Source organism: Diuraphis noxia, unplaced genomic scaffold (genome assembly GCF_037042655.1).
Source record: "Diuraphis noxia isolate RWA-SAM2 unplaced genomic scaffold, SU_Dnox_SAM2 contig0005, whole genome shotgun sequence".
NCBI lineage: Eukaryota > Metazoa > Arthropoda > Insecta > Hemiptera > Aphididae > Diuraphis > Diuraphis noxia.
Genome location: NW_028301715.1, coordinates 7299545 through 7317940, shown reverse-complemented (window position 1 = coordinate 7317940; position 18396 = coordinate 7299545). Strand labels below are relative to the sequence as shown.

General features: G+C 30.8%; 2 long non-coding RNA genes across 5 annotated transcripts in view; one reads left to right on the top strand and one right to left on the bottom strand.

The window, feature by feature from the left end:
• Window positions 1–18396, top strand: part of LOC149054838 (uncharacterized) — a 68258-nt gene that overhangs the window by 47838 nt on the left and 2024 nt on the right. Inside the window, exons 2-3 of one of the 4 annotated variants that reach the window (XR_016191919.1) lie at window positions 372–446; window positions 11539–11672. This is a non-coding gene — a long non-coding RNA (uncharacterized LOC149054838). Of the gene's footprint in view, window positions 1–371; window positions 447–11538; window positions 11673–18108; window positions 18250–18396 lie in introns of those variants that run through there. The other 3 variants (XR_016191920.1, XR_016191917.1, XR_016191918.1) reach the window with 3 other exon arrangements.
• LOC149054839 (uncharacterized) lies at window positions 333–18172 on the bottom strand. Its single transcript, XR_016191921.1, has 3 exons — window positions 18127–18172; window positions 17956–18029; window positions 333–407 (listed from the first exon to the last, which is right to left on the bottom strand). It is a non-coding gene; the product is annotated as an uncharacterized LOC149054839 (long non-coding RNA).

The following is an 18396-nucleotide window of genomic DNA, read 5'->3' as shown; positions in this document are numbered from 1 at the left end:
GGGTGCAAGTGTTGCAAATGCAACACCTTAAATATGGGTTATAATAGTGTATTGATAGAAGAAAAAAAGAACATTTTACCGATAAGTTAAATCCAAGCCTTAGCAAGCAACAAAAATTGAACATTTCTTACATTGACGATACAAATTGTTCGTGATTTGTTTTCTGTTATTTTACCTTTAAAATGCACATAAGGATAGAAACAAAAACAAATAAAAAAATTTCACGTTCTAAAAGAAGAAAATTAGTATTAGTATATTATATAATATGCAGTGTAATATATTAAGTTTAGTGTATATCAATAAAGTAATATTAAGTTACCGTTGACCACACTATTTTATATTAATCGACTGTATGTTTTGTGTTGTTACAGAAAAAAGCCATTCATTTCGGTTCATTTATTGAGTACCTAAAACAAATATCCAAAAAATATCTCTTCAGTAAAATAGTAAGATGTATTACTACAAATTAAAAATATTAAATCTAATAATATTTCCTATGACTTATAGTATAGGCGTAACGCATGTTTCAGTTCTTTTAAATGCCATAAAATCCAAGTCCTGATTATTATTATTATTATTATTAGGATATTTCCACTCGTATCGATATTTTAGAAGAGCGTCTGGTAATTATATTTTAAATTAACTGTTATACCGTGTTATTATGTTGTTCAATAAACTGCCGGGTTATACGCATCATACTCGGATATTGCAGTGCGGTTTGACCTCATTTCAATGTTATCTCGCATAGAGGTTTAGCGGTATATTATTTTTGAAAACATTGTAACTACGAGAAATTAGTTATTTTCAAACAACACGTTTGATATAAGTGCATAAAAAATATATAATAAAAATATTCGCCTCCGTTTAATTTCAAGGAATATGACGACGACGACGAACGCGTGCGCTGGGCCGTATCTGACACGCGTTCAGTGGCGTCCCTCCCCCCCCCTTTATCCTCTTGTTCGTGTCTTATTGGTTACCACCACCAGAACTCATTTAAATATGATGTAATTTTTACTTTTATAACACACCCCCACCCACCCCCACCCCCCGGTGGGGGAAATTTCATGTAAAATTCCATGATGCGGTCGCGCCGCTGCACGAATTGTTCTCGCGAACGCCGACATGATCTATTGCGAAAGTATAAGTTGATCATCTGTGTGCTGCAGAGATCGGTCGTATGGTCGTACTGTATTATTATAAGTCCCTCGAATGAAAATACACATTACAAATTTAAATCACATTTATATTGGCTCAAACATGGGCCGGGGCTGTAAAAAAGAAAGGAAGAAAAAAAAAGAAAACGAGAATGTCTTTTATAGCGGAAACTATTCGATAAACCGGTACGATTTACATAAGTAGGCTCGTTGCAGTTCACCTGTCAGCGGCCCTTTTTTTTTTTTTTTTTGTATGCAAAACAAACAATCCGATTTACTTTTTCGCCTTTGTAGTGCCCATCCACAACTATCAGTCACCGCAAAAATAGCAGTCCAGGGATAAATGTGGGTACAGCTGAACTGGGTTGCGGCGTGAAACCGTTACAATATCATATAATATACTATTGCAGTGTTTCCCGAACTTTGCACCGCGATACACCAAGATCACTGCGGTCTGTATACGAATCATAGTTAATAATTTAAAATGTATAGCATTTTTTTCTCAAAAATTCATTATTAATAAGTATGTTTTTGTCCTGTCTTTTATGGGCTTTATTATCGAGTCTGAAAAAGGGCGACGCGGAAAAAAAAAATGTCGAGAACCGCTGCAGATGATAAAAATAACCGCTGTATGGTAATATTATGTACGTTAAAATTGTTTCGAACAATTTTCCATCTCGAGTCTTATATACAGCTGTGTGACATATACGATGCGTATATTAACCTGTACCGCAGCGCGTCCTTAATATCACATATATATATATACCGTTGAAACCTCCACGTGGGTGCTCTGTCGTTTTGTGCATTAATATTATATTGTTGCGTATCGAATTTATGTACACCGTTTATTATATTATTCAAATGAGGCCCACAGCGACTAGAATTGTTTAGACATAATCTACCACCCGTGAATAGATGAATCATGGCTGCAGAAGTTCACGGTGCCATTTACTTATCGAGTCTGGATGCGCATAAGTGTGTGCATCTATAGAAATGATTGCCCAAACGTCAAAGGCCAACTCGAGCGTATTATAATTTATAACCAATTCAAAATATCGTCAAACATATAATATATTATACATATTATAGTATACCTAATATATTTGTTAGCTTTGTATTGGAGGGGGAAACTGCTCCCCTCACTCATCATCTTGGCTACGGCCTGTACTTAATATATATATATATATATATATTATATTTTACCACTTAGTTTTTCCAAAAATCACCTTTAATTTTCAGATACCGTTTGTTTGTTTTCAGCACATTCTGTTTTTTTTTTTTTTTTTTTTTTTTTAATTATTACTCTGTTTAAAGTTTCAGCTTGAAATATTTTATATTTAATGAGTGATTTTTAACGTTAGCGCAATCGTTTCGTTCGAAATGCATGGACAGGTTATACATATTATGGTCATTAAGTTAATTATCTTCGACGCGACCGATGACAAATGTTTCTAAAATATAATGTGTACCAATATTCGCTACCTGTTTTTTTTTTTTTTTTTATGATTTCGTGGGAAATAAAAGTATAAACATCACACGGTTTTGTAAATAATGAGTTTTTTTTTACGATAAACGATTTTGGCTAATATCAACGGTAATGGAGAAAAACGCATCCGATATTTTGTTGGTCTCGTTCCAAAAGGCCTTTAGGGAAATCTCTATACTTCAAAATGAAAATACCGTCTTCTGCAGGTATCATTTTTGGCTCTCTTTCACTAATTAAAACGTAGATGATTAGCATTATCGATTTGTAACACCCTACGACAACAACAAGAACGACGTATGATGCACGTTGAAATAAAAAGCAAAAACATTAATTGTGAAAGCTATAATGTTTTTTGAATAATTTATTAAAATATTATTTAAAAATGTTTATATTTGATTTGTATGTAATTTATTTTCAAAATAAATTATGATAGTTTTATAATGATAACTGGCTGGATTTTAAAAGCCTGAAAAAATAACGTTAAGCAGTTAATTTCAAATTATTTTCTCCATTTTAATATTTCTGTGATAATTATCAGCGTGCAATAATATAATATAAAATATACTCAATATTGGCTTTAAACAACATTTATTATTTTTTTTTTACGTAGCAATAATATTATTAACAAAATATAACATTTTATGCTTGGTAAATAAAAATCATTATTACACAATAAAGATTCTATCCGATATTATCTATGAATTTCCAACAATGTTATGAATGACGTTGCGCAAAATGATTTTATAACACATCAGTCAATACACAGAAATGTTCTGTTAAATTAATTCAAGCACATATTTAGATTCTGTAAACTATTCTCGGGGAAAGATCTTCAAAGTCAAACAAAATTAGATTCTCATAGCAAAAATGCAAAATAATGTTGATTTACAAAGAGATGGTATTAAACAATTTTAACAGTATTAAAATAAAATAATGTTGTATTTAAAAAGATTTACGTCACATCAATAAATTTTTCATAGCAATCTTATTATAATCTATGATATTCAAATTTCGATTACTGATAATTATTATTGTTATACCAAATTATAGTATGTTTTATATGCAATTAAAGTATACAAAAATACATAATATAAATACCAACAATTGGTACTGAAGTCATAAAATTCCGACTTCCGTCATTCACTAGCATATATACGGCGGAATTATATGCGATATACACGGCAGTACAACATGTAGCCACTTCCCACATCTCCTCCTCTCTCATAATAAGCGACTCTTTCAGTGCACTCACATCACTTCAAGAACAATACCCTCAGAACGAACTTATTCAACTCACCAAAGAATGTATCGCATCATCGAAAATCAAAATCAATTTCATGTGGGTCCCATCACACGTAGGTATCCCTGGGAACGAGAAAGCGGACACAATGGCCGATGAAGCGGTCACCTCAGCATCTACCACCTCCATTTCCAAAAGCACCTCCAATGACCTAATAAACGAAGCTCAAAAACGTATACTCGCATCATGGCAAACCCACTGGGACGACACTCCAACCAGTAACAAACTAAGGAACATCAAAAAAACAATTACGAAATGGCCATACCCTGAAAATGCATCTAGGAGAGAACAAATAATTATCAACAGAGCTAGAATAGGCCACTCCAATATCACCCACTCCTACTTAATCACCAAGGAACCTAAACCAATGTGCGACTCATGCAACACCCACCTTACAATTGAACACATCGTTATGGATTGCCCCACATTTTCAACCGCACGTTTTATTCTCAACAATCCAACATCAATCGAAGAAGCTCTCAATCAACATAACTCCGACAACATTCTTAAATTTTTCAAACAAATAGATATAGACAAAAAACTGTAAATATTAGAATATTTTACATTGTATAATAATAATAATAAGATAATCTATAAAGACAATGTCAACTTTTATATTGTATAACTATCATTTTGTAATTATAGGCTAATAATCCTAGTAATTGAAGCCTTTATGTTAATAAAAAAAAAAAAAAAAAAAAAAAATACCAACAATGTATTTGTTTGTGATCATTCGTGTTTTTACGTTGCTGGATAAGTTTGGAAAAATAATCGAAACATTGGAATTTAATTAAATGCATTCATTCAAGATGAACCTGACGTATACAATATATTTAAATTATGCTGCAATCATATCAAAATTCATATAACAGCAATCATAGACGCTCATGCTTTAAACAAGGAGCGCACTTGGAGGTAGGTATACTATTTAGAATTGTGTGCAAGACAACAACATTTTGGCACCCAATTGACACATAAAATATTTAAAAACTATATTATTTCAATATCTAATATTTATTATTGTGATACGATAATGATATAAATGACAAAATAATTATGTTTTGTATAGGTTTGTATTTTTTTTTTTTTATATTTCAAAAAAAATTGACTTTTGTTTTGAAATAAATTGTTACTTCTGTATAAAATTATGTTGAAAGATTATTTTTTATGTCATGCTTACGAGTATAATATTATACAAAATGTATCAATGAAAATAAATTATGGCTAGTTTTTAATGTTTATTACATTGTTCATAATAAATCGATTCAAAGAAATTGTATTATACCAACCTATAGATGTAACTGTGTATATATTTATGTATTTGAAATAATTAAATAAATAAATATATAATATATACTCGTATAATTCGTATATTATATAATCGTTTCGATAATACCTCAAATTAAACATTTTTATTTTTATTATTATTAAGTTCGATTTAACATATGTTGCACCATTAACATTGTGTGAGTCGTTGGGTACAACATTTGGTAGAGATTATTTACACTATGTGAATAATATAATAATATATACATAAAACCATACGCGTAGTGTTTTATAATTCATCAAGTTTAGATTAGTTGATTTTATTTTATCAGTAGGAATAAACTAAAACGTTTGGCTACCTAATTATTTTCTGTTTATTGCGTGTAACATAAATACACATTTTCATTTTAGATTTTCTGTTTTGTGGTCATAAACAACCACATTTGACATCGGTTGAAAAACTTTCAATCCAATACTGAATGCCGCTGTATTAAAAATATATACCAACAATTTTAAAAGCAGATATTTGTTTTTTAACACATATTTTATTATCACATCAAAGGCTTTAATTATTGCAATAATTTTAATTTGCCTACCATCGCACATTTTTACATGAAATACATGTTATTATTAGATGAACACAAAACCACGGGCTGCAGTGCACTTGCACCTAGGCAGATAAAGATTATCAATAATTAATATATTGCAATATAATGTGACATGTGTATATGTGCATTGATTTAAATATAATAACAAGTGTGAATCAATAGTTAAAGTTTGTTTTAAAAATAATGAGTAATAAGTAATAAGAAATTTATTACTTTTCAGGTACTTATGAAAACAACAATCATTATGTTTAATAATAAACTACTTGACAAAACTTGGTGAGATATTTGAAAATTGAATAGGTATCTATATATTATACGTTTTAGTGATTTCAAAAAATATTAATTTGAAATAACAGTTTAACTTTATTCTCAATCAAAACTGAAGTGGGTCGTTATATTTCGATAGATAATCTATATTTTTCCCCTCGAATTCAACATTGTTCAATGAATTTTTTCAAGTGTCAAATGGATGTTGTCAAAAATAGAAACTTTGTTCGACAACCATTATGATAGAACAAGCAAAGCTCAAAATTCTACTAATTTTTTTCCAAATAATCGTTTGGACGGAATTGGTAAAAACGCCTCCGGATTTCAGTAGAGACCGAATAAATAGGGGTTGATGGTGAAATTATGTGAGCATATATTCAAGAGTAGGTAAAAAACAAGGGAGAAAAAATGTTTCGTTAAACAACATTAAGGGATTCATGTAAAGTTCATAAATCTAGAGGGAGGAGAAGTCGACAACCGGAACGTTTCTCTCGTATTCCAGATAAGAGCTCTTCCCGAGGGATTATTAAGCAAGGATATATAAATGTGTAACAAACAAAATACGAGAGAAAAATATAAATTGCACGACAATATGAATGACAAAATGTCAGGATCATATCACATAGAACTCTATCGCCAAATACCTGATACGGGCGCTGGACGACAAATTTCAATTTCTTTTATCATATTATATTAAAATTAAATTGTTTGTTTTTTTCTGATTTAATTTTAAAATAATATAATTAAATCGTAATTTTATGATTTTTATATTGTTGCACAATATCGATTCAGTTGTATTGTAACTTTTGGTTAGAATTTTAATATCATTTTTCTTTTTTTATCGATTGAAAATTCTGAATTCTAACTCTAAGTTACCTGTCATCGTTCCGCGTCTGTGTAACAAGGTTAAACGTTGAAACAGTTATTTATTATTATTACCTATTTATGAACAACGCCATAGACCTATTAACTATATTGTAAACAATTTAAAAAAAATTGTTTTCATTGTAATTAGATTTGTATATTATTATAAAATACTCAAAACGATTACTATTATTGCATAAATTATTAAATTTCATTTTTTTTTTAATTTCAATATAAATTTTGTACGCCATTTAAATTTTTTTATTTTGATATCACTCTTTACTTCTTAGAAAGAAATTAAATATTTATAAAATAGAAAAGGCTAAAATAAAAAATTACTGTAACGGTAAAAATGTAGAAAACAATAAATTGTATATAGGTTTACATTGTTATTGGCGTGAAAATAATATTTAGAACAATGGTTTTCGGAAACCTGCAGAAGTAATAAAACGTTATGAACCCACCGAGATCTATACAATTATACAAGATAAAAATAAAGTATAAAATGTTAAATTTCATTTGTAAATCTTCATATACCTGCAATATTCAATTGTTAGTCATATTATAATGGATTAAAAGTATTTTACTGAAAATATTCTAATACAACCTAATTTTAAAATAAATATAACAAAAATCAAGTTACCTACATAGTGGATGAAGATAAAATAGAAACAAAAAATATCAGATGTGATAATAATATCTTGACAATAAATGAAAAGAAAAAGAATGATGATAAAAATGTAAAACACAATTTTAAAGGTCGTGACAAATAATTAGGTATGCAAACGAACATATAATATAATTATCATTCCTAATTCAAAGCTTGTAAATTATAATATTATGGAAGAAAAATTTCTTGGTGTAAAACATAAAACCTATTCATAAGTTAATATAACATTCCTTGGTGTTATATTTACTACTTATTTATAATATACCGTAACTATTAATATATCCCCTTTAAATATCAGTTGTTGTAAATTTATAATATTAAAATAAAAAAAAAAAAGCGCGTTTTGGTTAGTAAAACATTAATAGAACTCAAATAACATCAAACTGGTGTTGCATTTACACCAATTGGACCTAACCTGGAAAACGACGTGCAAATGTGTAACCTAACCTAACCTACGACTTACGAGTGTCCAAATAATTCCGATTTCACATCATTTTGTTTATGGAGAAAAACAAAGATCAAAGAGAATATATTATTATGATTTATGATCATTAAAAAAATGACACCGTTCGAGTATTACCTACCTTAGATACCTTACATAAAATCTTAATTATGTACTATACATATACATATATATACGTAAATACATACATATATAAATACATATATTTTTGTTATATGACTGAACATATTATTATTATGCTTGTACCCTAAGTCCTCAAAAACGACTATTCAGCACCCCGCACATTGGATGAAATATGTCATTCGGAAGAGCTTTTTCTGCACTACAAAATTGATTCCATTTCTATGCGTTCGCCCCAATGCGCGTTATGTGAAGGAAGAAAAATAAAAACTCTTTCTCTCCGTATAATACGCATGTGTGTGTGTGTGTGTGGGCGTGCGCTCGCGCACGTGTGTGTATACCTTTTATACGTTTACCGTTTCGGGCACACTACTCGAAGGCAACGGATTTCGTTGAAAATTGACACACAAGTGGATCCATTGTAGGAGAAAACTCGATTCTAAGATCAACCCCTGTGCAATCCTCCCCCCCACCACAACCCCCCGCACCATCATCGTATCTATATTATTTTTCGCCGTCCACGCGCAATACCTCAAATACCACTCGACAATCTAAACATCGCTCTGGATGTCTTTTGAAAGCAATTGGCTACCTCTCCCGGGACGTTTTAACCTTAGTCCTCTTTCGTTTTCTTTTAATAAAATATTATTAAAAAAAACAAACTTATCGTAAACATATTATATATCAGAACGACGTTTTGATTTGTTTTATCTGTCCGCCGCTTTCTAACCATTAGTCTTCTATAAAAAAAATATCCTCGAGTCGGTTTTGAATGCAAAAATAAAACAATAATATACCTACCTGTTTGTATATATTCAATATTCATAAGTAGGTAAGATTATTGTTTCTGTTCGAATACTATAAATTTCCTATAATACGCTATACGTATACATTTGCATACCATTTAGCATTTTGAAAAAAGCATTATTTTATTATTATATTTATAATTAGCACATAAAATGCTAAATATTTTGTTTTATTTACCAATTTATTTCGTAAAAATTCAAATTGAACAACAAAAAATACCTAATAAAATTAATCGTGTCCTGAACTATTACATTATCAATATTTCCGTGATTACCACCTACATATTGTTATTAATTACTAAATATTATATTTTGTTTTGGTTTGATCTTTTTCGATGGCTATTATTATGTATTTTTTAATCGATTGTTAATTATTTGTACACTAGACTTCAGCTAACAATCCCATATCACATTATAGGTGAGGTGTTGATTGTTAATTTTGATGTATTATTAATATTTAGGTAGTAGGTTGTGAACACTAAATTAATAAATACAGATATAAATAAACAAAATATAATAAGAACTGTAATATTAATGTTTGAGTAGATGAAACGATCACTGTTTGGAATCAGAGTTAACAACTATAATATGTAGTCATGTCAAATTATTATAATAACTTACAAAACTTTTAATTGAAATCATAACAAATAATGTCGTGTGGACTTAAATTAAATTAACTTAAGAGTTGAAAACAACTATTAACTAAGCAAAAAAAAAATCTTTTGTAATAATAAATTAAGTACCTAATAAAAAAAAAGGGGTGAGCCTAACTATTTTATAATATAATATATAAATGACTATGACTACAGTAATAATAACAATAATATTATGTAGAAACTTAAAGTATAATAATAACAACAAAATCAATATTATGTAAATTAAAGTTTTAAAAAGGTTAATTTATTAGGCACCACCTACGCTAAAACTTAACAATTTTCATTGAGAGAAAACACTATTTAAATATTATCTCATAAGTAAATTTGTTGTTTATTTTGAATGGATTATTTTTCTAAAATAAATATATTAATATTTCGGTAGGTAGAACTTGAATGTTAGTTAATTTGATCTTGTGATTTATCAATAAATATTTATAAACCGTATTTTAAACTATATTAATTTACGAAATTGATTGTATATATATTTAAATATTTATCATTAATGTTTTTATTAATCATCTTTTCTTAACGTTTAATAATAATTGATTGAAACTGACGTACTGGTACGTACAACTGGTGAGATTGAAACTGACGAACTCGCGTATTTCCGTTTTATAATAATTACTTATGGATTGTTATAATATATTCTTGTAAAACATTAAAAAATATTTTCAGAATCAACCTATTATGAAATGTCTTTTTTAATGTATTCCAAGAATATTTTTAATGAAAATCGCATAAATGTTTTAAAAGTAAACAGACTTATAGATATTCAACAGCTATAGTGATTTCGATAAGTACCGACGTAATAAAGTATGGATTGTATTCTTAATGGTAACACAAAATAAATTTTTATTTTTATTTTATTTATAATATTTCATTTAATTATTATTTTTTAATGGCTGTCAATTTTACGGCCCTTACCAGTTTCAAATAAATTTGTAAATAAAACTTAGGTGTATAAAATACCAAAAATATCGAATTAAATGTAATTAAAAATTTACCCGCCAATATAAATATTACATTTGATTAACTTCATCTGTTTCCGCGTTAAATGTTGTTAAGTGCTTCAATTAACCGTATTAAAAATTAATCCCGGCATTAAGTTTCATCTGTATTGAATCTCATTTAATTAACAAAATATCTCTTCGGAGTACCTAAGTTCAACTTTCAAGTATAATACACATCGTGGACCCCAACACTGTCAGAACTTGCACAACGAATCACATTAATATTCACCGCACATTTGTAATGAGCGCTTGAGCGTGTGTAATGCACTCAGTTTTGCGTAAATAGTTAAAAATTCCTTGTGGCGCATGCAGGCGAAATGTAGACCAAGTAGACAAAGGAAGTGTTATTAATTCTAAGTAGGGACAATCCCCTACCGTCGGTGGTTCGTTTGGCTTTTAATCCCTTTAGTCTCTGAAGATTGAGAGCAATATGCGGCTGTAGTAATGAAGCCAAACATCTGCGAAGAAGAGAGAGTAGTGTTTCTATAGGTATATTTAAGGTTTTGCCTTGAAATAAAACTATAAAAAAAAAACTTGTTGCTATATTATGTAACCAACTAATCTAACCATTTTTCTATTCAAACACATCGAGTCAAAGGATTATGTTAGTGTTAAGACACTGAAAAGAGGCACAATCGTTTTGTAGGAGTTGCGTACAAATATCTGTAAACAGTAATTTTTAAGTGACAAGTGACAGCATGGTAGTGAGTACCTATCTATCATCTAGTAGCCAAACATCCTACTCGATCAATAATATTGATTCCTATAGCATTTCACAGATATCGTTATTAATTAAAATTAAATTGATTTTATGAAATTACAAATTATCTCATTAGATGCATAATATTATTATATATTGTTTTAGAACTGCAGGAGCAGCCAGTCTAGATGGTCAATATACCTTCATAACGTCCTAGATGATTCGCCTATGCTATTGAAGAAATATTTTGAGCTTTAAATCTAAAATTATATTCGTTATAAGGATCAACAATACCTAAGGTGACTATACATTTACATTTTGTCGTTCGTTGTTGATCATTAACCATAAAGACATTAAGAGACACTAAAGAATATTGGACCATATTACTCTCTTCTTTGAAGTCTAAGAAACAAACTTGTAGCAAGTTCATCCCATGTTGAACATTAAAGCGTAACTTTTAGCGTTATTAAAATTAACTCAAAATATTACGATATCGTTTACTTTAACGGAGGTATAAAATAATATTATTATTATTTTGAACTATACAATTTCACATTTTCAAATAGTCCTATTCAGTGGCATATATTTTGTAGATCCATAATGCGCATTTCGGTAATTATTTATGTCGGTAGATAATTGAAGTAATTTCAATTAAAAATAAAATAAAAAAGATCAAATAATTTACGAATTTAAATACTTCCAGTGGCGTAATTACGGGGGGGGGGATTTGGGTGTCGTATCCCCCCATGACTTTTTTTTTTGAAGACTGGTTAACTACATTCACCTATGTACTTCTTTATCTAATAATATTATTTTTTTTTTTTATGTATAAATATTGAAATCTAATACCTTGGCGAATTAATATTATTATAAAATAAATAGTCTATATTTTATACTTTATAGAAATAATAAAAAAAAACAAATCTTTTATGCTAGTTGTACATAAATACTTCGTACCTAGTTCGTTTTAAATGCAGCCACGCAAGTTTATAAGTATCACTATGACACTATTGCAATATGTTTTGTGCATGTTTTGAGTTTGTTTATGCATTGTGTAGTGGTACAAAAATAAACCCCGAGCAGTAAGTATTATTTTATCGTGGATCGACGACGCTCGATGATTATCAGATTATTTTATCTAGATTAAAGACTATTGTCATATCTATCCTATATTATCCTATCCTACTATTTTTCCGTAGTCCTATTGAACTAAAAATAACTTATCGATTTGTACAATTAATCGAAATTTATTCCATGTCTCATGTGCACATAAATATATTGCTCTGAATTCTGAAAGGTGCTTATAATAAATACTTTTGATTTTTTTTATGGGGGGAGGGGGTATAGGTAAAATGTTAAACATTTTATCCCCCCCCCCACCAAAAACACATAGCCAAATTGCGCCACTGAATACTTCCTAAAATAAAATAACTGTAATTACTTCTAGTGATAATAATTTTACCAGAATTATAGTAAATTAATTTTAAACGTGATTAACTGTAACTGACTCGGCTCAACTAATAGAACAAACTATATTAGAAAAAATACTAAATATTCCAACATTAAAAAAGCAATTCTTTAAAATTGTTTTTACAGACACTAGAAATTTAATAATAAATGGTCCCGCTGGCTGTTATTAAAAAAGTGTAGAGATGAGCTGCTAACAATGAGTAAGTCACTGTTCAAACTGGCTCATAATTTTCAGAAAGCATTCAACTACAAATTAGTTTGAACATATTCTATGAAAAAAATGAATCACCAAAAGCTAACCAAATTTATAATGAATATTGATTAATTTTTACTCGTGAGTATACAATATAAATGTATTCAACATCCCTTTGAATGAAATAAAACAAAATGGGTCTTAATAAATTATTGACTTTTATTATTTTTAATCTATTTTTTTTCTTTCTATTAATGGGATTTTAACATTAAATTATAATATGGTTATTAATTTATTATGATAAATTATGAGTGTGGTGATGATAAGATGAGGGGGGCACTAAAAAGATTTTACAGAAAAACAATGCACTTCCAGTACGATTTATTTCGCAATACATGCATAGATGTTTTTTTTTTTTTAATTAACAACATTTGAAATAATTGTTAGATATTACAATTTAATATAAAAATAAATTTATAAGCTTTTTAATATCATTTCATTGGTCATAGAAGTGTGTTATGATAAATGATAATAATATGTAAGTACGTTCTCACGCTTTTGTTAATCAATGGTGGTTATATGACGACAAAAAGTCTAGTTTAAATAGAAATACATAGTACCTGCAGTCATGCAATCATTTAAATATTCGCTTAGAAATTCTTTCACTTTTGTGTACAGGGTGATTCTTTTATCAAACAACACTTATATGGTGTTTGTGTGTAAATACCACCTAACATACACCTATAACACACAAACACCACCCAAAACCACCCAACTTTGGGAGGCTATATTTTGTAAACGAATTGACGAAAAATGAAAATTTAAACGTGAAAATTCATTGAAAAAATAGCCTTTTTAGTTTATCAAATTTTAAGTATAGGTTGTCATTTGAAAATCAAAAGTTGATAATGGTTAGCCTGATAAATATAAGGGTGAAAATATTTAAAAAATATATAGTTCTAGAACAAGATGGTTCCAAAATTTTGAAAAAAATTTGAAAAAATTCAATAGTTTTTGAAATAATGAGTGTTGTTTGATAAAAGAATCACCCTGTATATATTTTCTCATTTTCCATTGTTTAAATGTGTCATTATTATTGTGATTTTCAACTCATCGTTATCATGATGATTATTATTATAATGTTTCATCGTAGAAATCAATGCAGTAGTTTCTTAAGGTTGAATTTTTATTTATTTTTCATGTATATATATATATATTTGTCTGTATCTTACGTCAATGATGTAGATGATCAAGTTAAATGTATATTATTAAATTCAAGATCTTAGCTTAGCATCTAAAGACTGTCAAAGTTACTGCCAAAGGGTTGGGATTATTTTTATAATTATTATTATATTTCCAAAACAGAGTGAAATATTGTTTAGTAAATTGGTATTGACATTGGGCTCACAATTTTGTCATTACTCTTATAAACACGGATTATGTTCGGATTTCGCAAATGTTCAACTCATATTATCTTTTAAATACAGTGTTATTTAATTGTTTATAATAGTATTTTACTACGTAATAAAAATCAATAATGCAATGCAATGTACGAAAATATGTCATAAAACATTCAGATCGTTTAGATTGTCTTAAAAAAATAATGATCGTTTGATCGTTGTACAGAGGCGCATACACACACACACACACACACACACACACACACACACACACACACACACATACAGAACGACGACGACGACGACACAGGATACATTACAACATCGGTGTGCACGCACATTAGGGTTAAATTTAATACAATAGCTATTGGCTTTCTACGAGCTTAACTTTTCTAGGGGCTATTAAAACGAATACAATCATTTATTGTTTAGTCCATTTTGTCACTATAACCAGACATGGAATCGGCGAGCTTTCAAAGAAGTCCGAAATAGCTTTGAAACATTGAACCGGGTCTGTCCCTAGGGTGACATTATTATTCTTTTTTTTCCTGTAAATTTACAACGGTGACGTCCATTTCAATTAAACGGTCCTACACAAAATCCGTGTATCTTTCAACATTGGATTTTACGGTCAACGTCAACTGAAACTATTTAACATAGTATAACAGCTCGAAAATAATGTAATTCTGTATATTATCTAAGGAATTGGTTAACTGAAAACGTTTACAACAGCGCGCAGAAAATCGTAGCGTTTTATCGAAAAAAAAAATCAATCAAATATAATTATTACCTATAACTAACTTGAAAATATTAACTTCAGTTGTCGCTGGTTTTATAATATCTTATTGTGTACTTTAAATGGATAATAATCGAATTAAAATTTCATTGTATGTATTCTTAACAAGCTCTACAGTGATAATTATTGTACTTCAATATTAAATGTTTGATTAGCGCATTGTGTTAACAATCAGGTAGGTATTTTAAATAACATCATTTTACCACTTATCCACATAATTTTTATTGGAAGCGATTGAAATAAAATTTATCGATTTTAAAATTATAATTCATCATGATTTTCAAACACAACAATCTAAAGAATCGAATTAAATATTAAATATGTATCACATTATATTATTTTATCCGTTTAAGTAACCAAGCATAATATTGACCTTTGTTAACAGGTAGTAATTATTTTTTTATACATCATAATATGACAACAGGTAGTAATAAATAGTGAGTAATGACTATAATGAATAACAGCTGGAACCGTCGAATTGAAAGTTAAAACATAATAATTACTATCCAAATCATAACTGTTGTAAATCAGAATTTTTTTTTCATAAAATATGTAGAGGTATATAGTAGTTAGTTGCTAATTTTCATATAATTTTACACAACAATTAAAATTAATTAGATCACACGACTCGTTGTGTCTTCCTCGCCTTCGATCAAATTCATTCTATATCAATATGTTAAAAATGTGCCAACTAGGTAATTAATTCATGTAACTTTATATTAAAAGTTATAATAATAATATTATAATCACATTGAAGTGCACTGCGCACATAACACAATTTAATGTTATACATATTGCTGTCAAATGATGGGCGTAAGGTCAGAAACTGATTGAACATCTAACGGAAATGGTTGTAATATTTCAATGTGGCTACAATAATTTGTTCACAAGAAAAAAATTGTTGATATCAAAATACTTTATTCAACACATAATAATAATGGTATTGCATTGTTGAATAACATGCATTTTATTTTGTTTAGTCAAGACAAGCGACTGTAGGTAATATATTATATTTATCAGTACAACGTATGAGCGCATTTGAGTAGATAATTACGAAAAAAAAAAAATTGCAGCGTACCTTAAATCGCGGGAATCACTTGCAGCTATGTATATATACGCGTAAAATATGACTGCGTGACACGCTGTCATCTAACCGTATAGGTATATACCATAATATCATTCTAATAATCTTGCAGGTTCAAATAACCAATACGATTTTATATAATATAATTAATATTCGTGTAAACCTAACTGCAGTTCGGCATGGCTCCGGTACGATTTCGGTTATGGTGTTTTGACGGTTATCCAATCGGAAAATGGTGACGCAGGGCTGTGTTCGAATGTCAGAGACCACAAGCCTATTGTAGATACCTAGGTAACCCATCTACTATTTTGATGAACCGCGTTATACTGCAGACGCACATCACGCAATATAATTAAAAAAATAACAACAATAATAATATAACCGACGGCATCACGTGTACCGCATGGTGTCGAGGGGTAAGGTACAGTGTATGAGGAGACCGACCGACATTGTTGGATGGAGGGAGGGTGGGCGTTGATACGATGTTAACGAGGGTGAGCGGAGGAGAGTGTGTGTTGGATAAATATAGGAAACGGGAACTCGGTAGGTTAGTTCTCGTCGGGAATTGAATCGTTCGCGAATAATATAGCCTTATTCGGAGGGTGTTGACGACGGTGCCCTGCAGGCTGTGAGTACTTTCCGAGAGGGACGACGACGGCGTTGCGGAATCGTGGTAAAGGGTGGGGGGGGTAGGAGGGTGGGCAAAAGATGTTTCTTAGTAGAGTATATTATTATTATACGCGTATATGCGACGGCGGCGGGGCTGCTGCGGAGACGACCCACAGGTGGCGTGTGTCGACCGTATTCCCCGCGCGTGTGCGGGTGTTGTCGGCGGGTGGTGCGTGTGCGTTAAAGGTGTAATAGACGATTTTTTGACAGATCCATTAAGCGAAATAACGCGGTCGTCGCAGGCTCCACTCGATTGCCGACGAGAGAAAGAGACAGAGACATAGAGAAAGACACACAGAGAGAGAGAGAGAGAGAGAGAGAGGGCAGAGAGACTGGGGAGAGCGCGACACACGCCCACAATTGTTGTGGGGACGCGGTCCTCGTCATGTTCACCGCCTCTGCCGACTACGTCTTCGTTTTTGTACTTTCCGGATTTATATAGTATTTAAAACCTCAGTCGGAGATAACAATATGACGTACTGTTTGGCTTATACATAAGCGCGCGTGTGTGTGTGTGTGTGTGTACAGCTCGCTCGCGGTTTCGGGTAAACAACGGTCGACGAATTGTGACGGGACACAGACGTCGAAGGACGAATCGAGTGCAGCAGCGCAGACAGACAGGCGCGGGCGTGATACGCGCGGTGCAGCATCCGAAGCGTCGACGGCGAGTGGAATGGGTGGTGGGTTGGTGGGTGGTCGTGAAAAGTATACGAACCGGCTGCCCTGCGGAGAGAGTGTACGAGAGACGCCACCGACTCATCTGGAATAGTAATTCGCGTGTCCCGTTAATTTACATTGCGTTCCACTTTAACTCGGAGAGCGCTCACGCACGCGCAAACACACACACACACACACACGGCAACCGATTCCGTGGGGGAGAGTGTACCGCGCCACTGGTGCTGTGGCGGGGTGGTCCGCGGAATGGGAAAAAAGAAGCCGTCGCGTTTTAGATTTACGTCATTTTATTTACTCGGTTCGCTATCGTCGTCCCCGCTCGTCCGTCCGTGAAGTGATCGTGTGTGGTTTATCCGATTGCTCGAACACCTATCACATATTTATATACAATTATATATATATATATATATTTACACGCGTTTAATATATATAAGCACTCGCGAGACGTCGCATTTCGATTTATTACTTTTCGATTCGAATCGCCGTGAGACGTGAGTCGCCGCGGTGGCCCGATATTATGGTATACAACAGGAAACCGCCGTCAATATTCTATGCTATTATATTATTATTATTACCATAATATACCTAGGTATACAGTATTATATTAAGCTAGGCACCTGTCACTGATATCAATCATTTTATTTACAAAATATAAATTATTATTCCCCACATAACCACTTTGTTTTCCATCAATTCACATATGGTTTGCACATGAGTTTTAATGCTACAAAAAAAT